We start from the raw sequence: 9,790 nt of genomic DNA, 5'->3' as shown, positions 1-9,790 counted from the left end.
CTGGAGCAGTGTTTCCCAACCTTGGGCCTCCAGCTGTTTTTGGACTACAACTCCCATCATCCCTAGCTAGCAAGACCAGTGGTCAGGGATGATGGGAATTGTAGTTCAAAAACAGCTGGAGGCCCAAGGTTGGGAAACACTGGTCTGGAGGGTTGGGACTCGGGAGACTCTCTGGAGAAGGAAGGGGGAAGTCCGCTCATGCAACAATTCAACCCATACTCCACTATGCAGGCACTATTACAACCTCTTTGCCCCCTTGGACAGCACCTCCACACCATAATACACCATAGGTAATATTATGTGTGTGTGTATATATAGAGAGAGAGAACATGAGAAATTATGGTGCATTAGAGATCCATAACCCATGTGCTGAGACTTTTGCATTGCAGGGGGTTGAGCTAGATGACCCTCAGGGTCCCTTCTAACTCTATGATTTTATGGTCCCAACATCCTCAAGTTGTTTTGACCTGCAACTCCCATCAGCCCCACCCAGCAGGGCCACTAGTCTGAGATGATGGGAGATGCAGGCCAACAATTTCTGGAACACAACAGGTTGAGTGGAAGGGTGTGATACAGAGGTTCCCAAACCTTTTCATGCCACCTTGGTTCCATAAACTCATCTCCAGTCCCCCCCTACCCTATAAAAATTAATACAATTCAAAACAGTAACCACTGAACATTTCTTCACACACCAATTAGAACGATTTAGTTTTAATTAACCAGTTCAACCAAACTGATGAACTTGATCCAGTGATGTCAGATTTTCAAAGTTCCCCTGTCGCCCCCTTGCCTCTCAGAAGGTCCCCTCTAGGTAACCCACCCATCCCCACCCACAATAGAGGGGATATCTCCCACTTTGGGACCCAATGGTGTCATATAGGGTCCAATGCTCACCAGCAGATTACAGAAACCAAGTGGGGTAACACTCAACAGAGGATCTGGACACGACACTGCATAAATTTAAGGATGACTCCCAAAAGATGTGTTCTGTTATATTCCTACAGCCAGCCTTCCTTGTTAGGTGGGGCAGCCACATTTCTAGGTGGGGAGGGGTGTCAGTTAATTCACTGCCAACTCATTGGTAGAGAGGATTTGAGGGCTAGGGAAAGGCAGCAACCTTCCCCCTCGCTCCTCCACGCAGGAAGTGTGTGTTAATTTGATGTTCACATAGCCCATTAGGTAAGTTAAGAGAAAATTTACACCAGGAATTAAATGACTGGCATATTTTCTTGTTTCCTAGGGGGGGAAAGATGACAAGGATACAGTGAACAGGGGGATACCAACAAGTGTAAAAGAAAGGAAGCAGTTTAAGTTATAACTAAAAAGTTGAAAACTGGTGTGGAGCTTGTTTTCTCTCTCAAAACCAACAACAACATAAAACAACAACCCAGTTTTAATCTTGTATCATGATACCATAAAACAAGTTTACAAATGAAGAACCACTTAGATTGCAACCATAGTCAAGCATTTGGGGAGAGTGCTGCTGAGAAAAATATGCATTACAAAACAAAATTAGGGGCAGAGAGAAAGGTTTAGGGTGTTTGTTACCTCCCCCTTGAGGGTCCCTCCTCCCTTGTCTTGTTCCTGACCTTTAGATTTTCCTTCCTCCTGGACAATTAAGGGGAAACCTTTTAACTGGTTGCTGTATAAAGAACTAACTAAGCAATTGGAAACTAATTGTGGAATGTAACTAGACTTGTTTTTAACTGGTTGCTTAGTTGATTTTTCTGTCCAGAAATGGTCTCACACTGAACGGCACACACTGGGGAAACCAGAAATTAGGCCTGAGTCACAGCCTAGGTTACAACCAGCAAACTGCAGGGTTACGTTGTGTGACTTGGAAACTATGGTTCTACTCATGAAGCCTAATAACCACATTAGCCTTTTCTGCAGCCCCATCACACTGCTGACTCATGCTTGAGATCCTTCTCACAAACTGCCAAGGCAGGTATTTCCTATGCTTTTAGTGTGTCTGCTTAAATCCACAACTTCACTTGTGTCTCGGCTGAAAGGTGGGGGAGATGAGGTAGGAAACAAATCCAGAAAGCCAACTCCAAATTCAGTATGTCTCTTAATTAAAGCACTAGTGGAGCATTAAACTGGCTCAACTTCAAGCTGCAATTCTTTGCACACTTAATTTGGGAACATGTTCACCTAAAATCTTGACTGAGTAAACATGCATAGAACCCGGCTATACATGTAACAATGTACTGCCTTTTCGTGATTTCCCAACCCCTCCCACCAGCCAGCTTTCCCCTCCAACCCATAAAGCACTCACATGTGACGCTACGCAAGGCCTCCAGCAAACATTCACCTTCAGTGCTGGTCCTCCCTAATGTGGGAGCAGCTCTCAGAAATACATTGCCCCGCCCCCTTCACTCATAGGTGTGGCCAGCCGCTTCCTATAGCACCGCCACCTGCTCCAACCATTCCAGCCATTGTTGGGGGTCCGCTAATCGGGTCCAAGCTGCCTTGGTCACTGAAAAGCCCATAAATGCCATAGACAGAGGAGATTCCCACAATCACTCATTTATTCAGCTGCTCGTGCTCATTGAAACAGGACACCCTGCCTGGAGACCTTGAAGGGGAGAGTAGCCTGGCAGTGGGAGGATTTTCTGAAAATCGCCTAGCAACGTTATCTGGTCTTCACTTATTTGTGGCTCACCCTCCTAAATTCTAAAGCAGGTAGTTTTTTACAGAGGCAAAATGGCATCAGTTGGGCTAACCAAACAAACAGGAGAAGAACAGGCCTCTGTGGCTTTTCATGAGACCCCACACCATGCTGCCAGTCCCTCCTGAGTTAGAAGAACAGGGCAAGGCAATAAAACCAGCTATTTTGTTAAGTGTTCAGGGTGGGAAGCTGGGTCTTGTGCTCCTGTGAGCTTTGATGCCAACACCAGCAGTGAAGGTTGTCATCCACTCATTTATAAGACACTTCATGGATTCAAAATACTACAAAACAGATGCCACCCCCTTGCCTACTCTGCAGGTTTGTTTTCAAAGAAAGAGGTACTGGAATTCAACTCTGGGATGAAAGCTATGCACTTCCCTTCTAAAAACGAGGCGTGGGTGAGGAGAGCAGTTGGCTGTGGATTTATTTATTTTTAAATATAAACCTAGTCTATATAGACTTTTGTTTAATACTAATCTGTGCTTACCTAGTTCTACTCAAGAGCAGAGCCACTGAAATTAATGGACCCAAGTTAGTTTTGTTTAGTTATTTGGACCATTTATGTACCATTTAAACAAAACGGAGGGGGTGGGATTCAACTATAACAAGCCCCACTAGTAGAAACTTGTACAAAGACCATCACTAGTACAACAGAGCTCCCCCACCCCACCCCAGAACAGTATGCAGGGGGAGGAGAGAGCAGATGGTTGAATCAGGCAAGGAGAAATGCTTACAATGACAGAGCAATCTTCTTGGCCCTACGCTGAATTCCTCCCTCTGTGTGGTTTAAGGACCTAAGAGGAGCTTGCTGGATCAGGCCCATCTCACAGTGGCCAAGTAGGTGCCTATGGGAAGACCAAAAGCAGGATACAGTGGCATATCATGGGTTGCCAATGCTCGGCGCCACACAAAGAGAACAGGAGGGAAACGGGCAGAGTAATAATAATTTATTATAATAATAATTTATTATTTATACCCCGCCCATCTGGCTGGGCTTCCCCAGCCACTCTGGGCGTCTTCCAAAAAAATATTAAAGTACTGTAATACATCAAACATTAAAAGCTTCCCTAAACAGGGCTGCCTTCAGATGTCTTCTAAAAGTCTGGTGGTTGTTGTTCTCTTTGACATCTGGTGGGAGGGCGTTCCACAGGGAGGGCGCCACTACTGAGAAGGCCCTCTGCCTGGTTCCCTGTAACTTGGATTCTCGCAGTGAGGGAACCGCCAGAAGGCCCTTGGTGATGGACCTCAGTGTCCGGGTAGAACGATGGAGGTGGAGACGCTCCTTCAGATATACTGGACTGAGGCCGTTTAGGGCTTTAAAATGTAGCACCCTGCTTGTGGTTAACGCTTAGCTGGAATGAAATATTCAACGCAGCAATAGAGAAATTAAAATAGTAATTTATTTGTCAGACAAATAAATAAGAGGCTCAGTGGTACGTGGTTACCAAGCTCTGGCCTGGCCTCCTGCCATTCTGGCCAGCACTTATATTCCCTTAATCCAGCCCCCTTTGCTCCTCCTGTGGCTGCCTCTGTCCAATCAGCCTGGTTGAAATTCCTATTGGCTGTTTGCTAGAGCCAATCACAAAAGATACACCCACAAAAGATACACCCACTTCCTTGCCCTTATATGGGAGACAAAGAGCTATATATAAATGACAAATAAGTAATAATATATCTTACATGGAATCTTAATTACCAGCTCACCTCTTGCCCTTCTTGCCCTATTGCCTTTTAAAACAAATGGTTTAATCTTACATTTTATGTTCAACAGATGTCAAGGATCTTGAGTTTCACATCAACATTGAAAGATTTCCTTCATTTAATGTTTCTAAACAAAATGCCTGACAACTATATATCAAGACTGCTTAGATGGCGTCTTCTGTCTGGCAGCGGGGGGGCTGGTGGCTGACTTAATTTCAGGATAAATACAACTCTTACAACCATATGAAATAAGAATCTAGCATTCCTTAAATCCTTTGCATAATTACATTTAAGCCAATATATTTAAGCTAATATATTTCATACATTTATCATAGGTAGCCTCTTAAAAGAATAAAGCTTTTCAAAGTAAAAAGGAAGGAACTCAATAAAACACAGCTTTTAAAAGAAGCCTCTTCAGTTTGCACCTCCCCCTTTCCCCCTCCTCTCCAGCCTCAAAATAAAATAGGAAGAAGCTGCTTCTTCTGCCAAGCCAGTTGCCTTTCCAACATTTAACACATTTTAACCTTTTTTAACTCTCTTAGTTTAAGAAACAGCTTTAGAAGAGACTTCCCCAAAAATGCTCTCTTTCTTTCTAGCTAAATGTTTTTCCTTCCATTTGCTCCTGGCCTTTCAACCTTAGAAAGAAGATCTGGCTCATTTTACTGGGAGGCACATTAGTATTATCTTTCCCCATTCCTAATGGTGTTTTCTCAGCCTTGGGGCAGCATATGTAATTCTCCCTTTTTATGACTTTGAGAATTGTTTTTCTACTATAAATCAATGGGGCCCTTCTTGTCTTAGGAGGAAAAACATCTTGCCAAGGTTCTTTTAGGCAGCTGGTCTTTTGCCTGGCATGAAACATTTGAAAATCCTTTTTTTAAGCTCATTTTTAAATACAAGCCTTGATTGAAATATATAGAAGCTTTGATAAACATGCAGGCTTATGATTAGATGCCTCATTCCCCCCTTTCAAGCTCAAGGACCTTCATCCCAAGTGTCCTTGATAGCTTGACCTTCATCATATTCCTGAGGTAAAGCTCTGTATAGGGCCATGATATGAGGTAGAGTTTCATTTGAAACCATCTTGCTAATTGTACTTCTAAAACATGAAATGATACATGGCATCATACATAAAACCAATACTACTACTGTCAAGAAAAACAAGCAAGACAATAGTATCCCTTTGAGTCCTGTGACATTAGGTAACCAATTGGTGAGCCATCCCATATCCCATCCTTCCCATGTTTGTACTGGGACATGTGCTATATTCTCCATCTTTGTGGCCAACACACGGATTGCCTCACCATTATCAGAAATGTTAAAGCAACAGGCATTCCCTGTCAAGTTCAAGACTCCACATAGGCCTCCCTGCCTGGCAAGTACATAATCCATTCCCATTTTCAGCTGCAAAATGGCGGCTCTACTTTCATCCAACTGTTGTGCAATAAGTCTCAAACTCTGGGCCGTTGCATTGGTTACAAGTTCCACTACTGCTTGCAATCGAATTATTCTGTTTAGATTATAAATAGGATCCCGTGCCCCTTGTATGAGCTCACCAGGATTCCAGGAGGCAGGATCATAATAGGCTATAATGCGCTCTGGCGGCCAATCATCAGTACCGCTCCAACTTTGGGTACTTCCTCCTGCTATATGAGAAATATCAGCATTCCTTCGTGTTCGCCTGGCCGAACTAGTGGGCATAATCCACATTGGTGGTAATACCCAACCCAAGAAACAAGTCCCACTCCATTTGGAAGGGAGTTTCTTGTATGCCCATTCTCCACATATCCACCACAACCATCGGGTCTGAGGTTTTTGGTACGGGGAATACAGAAGGCGAAATACCAAAAGGGGTAGAGAGTTCACAGTGCAGTATGTTAGATTGCCTTCTTCTGTCACAGTTATGTTCCACACCACTTTCCATGCGTGAATAAAAGGAGGTGCACAGGGCAAGGCATTCCGAGTTCGATAGGTAGTACCGTGTGCCCAGGTATGACTATTCTTCTTATAATCCCAAGTATAGTGACAATGAGAAGAGCCTATCATGGGAGAATCAGCTGCATCTGATGATTTATGTACACAGAATTCCCCTTGTACAGGTATAACTCGTAATGGTTTAGTTGAGTTCCATCCGGGGAAATTCTGTATTTCAGTTTGGTGTGGCATTTCGCTTACCATACCAATAGCATCTAATGGTATCGGTAATAAGGGCATACCTCCCTCTGAATCATCTGGCCCAAGAGAGCAAACAAGGCAATTGGTCCTATTTGCAACATTAGCTACCATTTCAGCTAAACCTACCCACATATTGTGGTCATGGCTGAATCCATATTTAGCCAATTTGGTCAGATTCAAGGACCCTTCCCCTTCCCAAGGGATCAGGATTAATAAAATCATGTTGATGTCTAGTATATGCATTCCTTCCACAAAAGATTACCTTATTGTGATAGCAAATAATTATTAGCCCCAATATAATTCCCCCAGTGACAGAAATGGGGAACCACCAAGACCAAAACATATATCCCGAGGATCCCCAATGAGTAATATCTCTGATAATTGTTCCACAAGGGGGGGGCAGTCAATCAATTGTATTAGAGAATCTTTCCGTTCACAGTCGCTGGTTCAGACGCTCCTCAAGCTTCAGGCGTGCGCAGGTCAGCCAGCTTCCAGGTTGTGGCTGCAGCAGGCCGGTCGTCAAATGTTGCCCGTGACCTAGCCCGTTCCCGGTAGGGCTAGATACAGGGGTTTTTGGAGAGAGTTAGTTTTAAAGGATTAGAGGGGTCACCTTTGCACGTCCAACTGCCTTCAGACTTCTTCAAACGAGAGTGATGAATCCAGGGGGTCACCTCAGCTACCTTCACCGCTGTTGGAGTAGAGAGCAAGACGGTGTAAGGTCCACGCCACTTAGGTGCAAGTGGATCACGTTTCCACTCTTTCACCCATACGCTATCGCCAGCCTGGAACTGATGAATCGGCTCGGCAATGCTGCACGGCGTGCGCTCGAGGGCCCACCTGTTAAGAGAAACAAAAACACGGGAGAGAGATTGCACTTGTTCCTGTGTCACATGGTCTCCTATTTGTTTAAGGTCAGCTGGAATATCCTGAACAAAGGAGGGCGGTCTCCCATACAGGAGCTCAAAAGGTGACAACTTAAGTCTTTTTGTGGGTGCACACCGAACACGAAACAGTGTTATGGGTAACACATCTACCCATCCCAATCCCGTTTCCTGGGTTAATTTTGCCAATTGGGTTTTCAGAGTCCGATTCATTCTTTCAGTTTTCCCTGAACTCTGAGGCCTATATGCTGTATGCAGTCTCCATTTTACTTGTAGGACTCGACATACATCTTGTACTACTTGATCAATGAACGCTGGCCCATTATCACTTCCAATGCATCTAGGTAATCCAAACCTTGGGATCAATTCAGTGAGGAGTCTTTTAGTTACCTCTCGTGCCTTTTCAGTTCGGGTGGGAAAAGCTTCAACCCATCCGGTAAGAGTATCTACAAACACAAGGAGATACTTGAATCCCTTAGAAGGGACCAGCTCTGTGAAGTCCACAATTAGGCTTTCCATGGGGACGTATCCCACATGCTGAATTCCAGGAGGTTGTACCGGTCCCTGCCTGGGATTGTTTTTAGCACAAAGAACACATTTCTGTGAAATGCAAGTTGCTAATTGTGATAGATTAATAATATACAACTTCCGACTGAGACTCTCTCTAGTTGCAGTACCGCCAAGGTGAGTAGATTCATGATAATTTCTTACAATTGTACCTGCTAGATGATGAGGTACATAAATCCTATTGTCCGGCAGGATCATCCAACCGTCCTTCACAACTGCTCTTTCCTGTTCAGCCCACTTCCTCTCTTCTGGGGTATAGTGAGGTTTAACATCTTCTGGAACTACCTCTGGTATGAGGGCTGCTATAAATCCTCCCACAGGCTTTTGGGCTGCCTCTCGGGCTGCTTTGTCAGCAGCATGATTTCCTCTGGTTATTGGATCCCTTCCTCGTCCATGACCTTTGCAGTGCATTACAGCAATCTGTTCTGGAGCCCATACTGCTTCTAACAGGATTTCTACTTCAGGTCCATATTTCAAAGCCTTCCCGTGGGCTCCGATTAGACCTCTTTCTTTCCATAGAGCTCCATGTGCATGCAGGGTTAAGAAGGCATATTTTGAATCAGTATAGATGTTTGCCTTACATCCGGCTGCCAATTGCAGAGCTCTAGTTAAACCTATAAGTTCAGCCTTTTGTGCTGAGGTGCCAGCAGGCAAAGCTTCAGCTTCCACAACTTCCTCATTGGTGACCACAGCATATCCTGCTCGTCTGGCACCTTCATGCAGGTAACTGCTACCATCCGTATAATATACAACATCTGGATTTTTCAATGGCTCATCTTTCAGATCAGGTCTACTGGAATAAACTTCATCCATTACTTGGAGACAATCATGTGATTCCTCATCATCTACCTCTGGTAGGGGCAGCAAAGTCGCTGGATTGAGCATATTCACTACTCGTAGATGAATCCTGGGATTTTCACACAATAGGCCTTGGTATCTAGCCATCCTTGGGTTCGTTAGCCAATAACTACCCTTATATTCCATGAGTGTCAGAACAGCATGAGGTACATTCACATACATCGTCTGGCCAAAGGTAAATTTATCAGCTTCTTTGACAAGGCTCGCAGTGGCCGCTACTGCCCTTAGGCATGGAGGCCATCCTTTTGCTACTGAGTCCAATTGTTTAGACAAATAAGCTACTGGACGGTTCCAACTTCCTAATCTCTGGGTCAGGACTGCCGCTGCAATCCCATTCTGTTCATGTACATACAGCTGAAAGGGTTTTTCCGAATTAGGCAATCCAAGGGCTGGTGCCTCCATAAGTCGCTGTTTGATAACTAAAAAGGCTTGTTTCTGCTCAGGTCCCCATACGAATGGGTCCTTTTCTGCACCTCGAGTGCTTTCATGTAAGGGCTTGGCCAGACTACTGAAATCAGGTATCCATAGTCTACAAAACCCTGCTGTTCCCAGGAATCCCCTAAGTTGTTTTCTTGTGGTAGGTTCCTTGATAAGGCAAATAGCTTCTTTCCTCTCTGGTCTCAATGCTCGTTGTTGGTGTGAGATGTCAAAGCCCAAATATTTGACCTTTTCTAAACATAACTGTGCCTTTTTCTGGGAAACTCGGTAGCCAGCTTCCCAGAGCAAGTGGAGCAGTTCCTCTGTCCCTTCTTTACAGGTATCAAAATCCTTTGCAGCTAGTATAAGATCATCCACATATTGCAGAACCACCTTTTCTCCCGGTGTTGAGGGGTAACTTGTTAGATCCCTCGCCAAGGCAGTGCCAAATAAAGTTGGGGAATTTTTGAATCCTTGGGGCAATCTTGTCCAGGTTAGCTGGCCTTTTGTTCCTGTCAAA

The sequence above is a fragment of the Podarcis erhardii genome (genome assembly GCF_964252035.2).
Source record: "Podarcis erhardii genome assembly, chromosome: 6".
Taxonomy (NCBI): domain Eukaryota; kingdom Metazoa; phylum Chordata; class Lepidosauria; order Squamata; family Lacertidae; genus Podarcis; species Podarcis erhardii.
Note: the sequence above shows the minus strand (reverse complement) of the source record.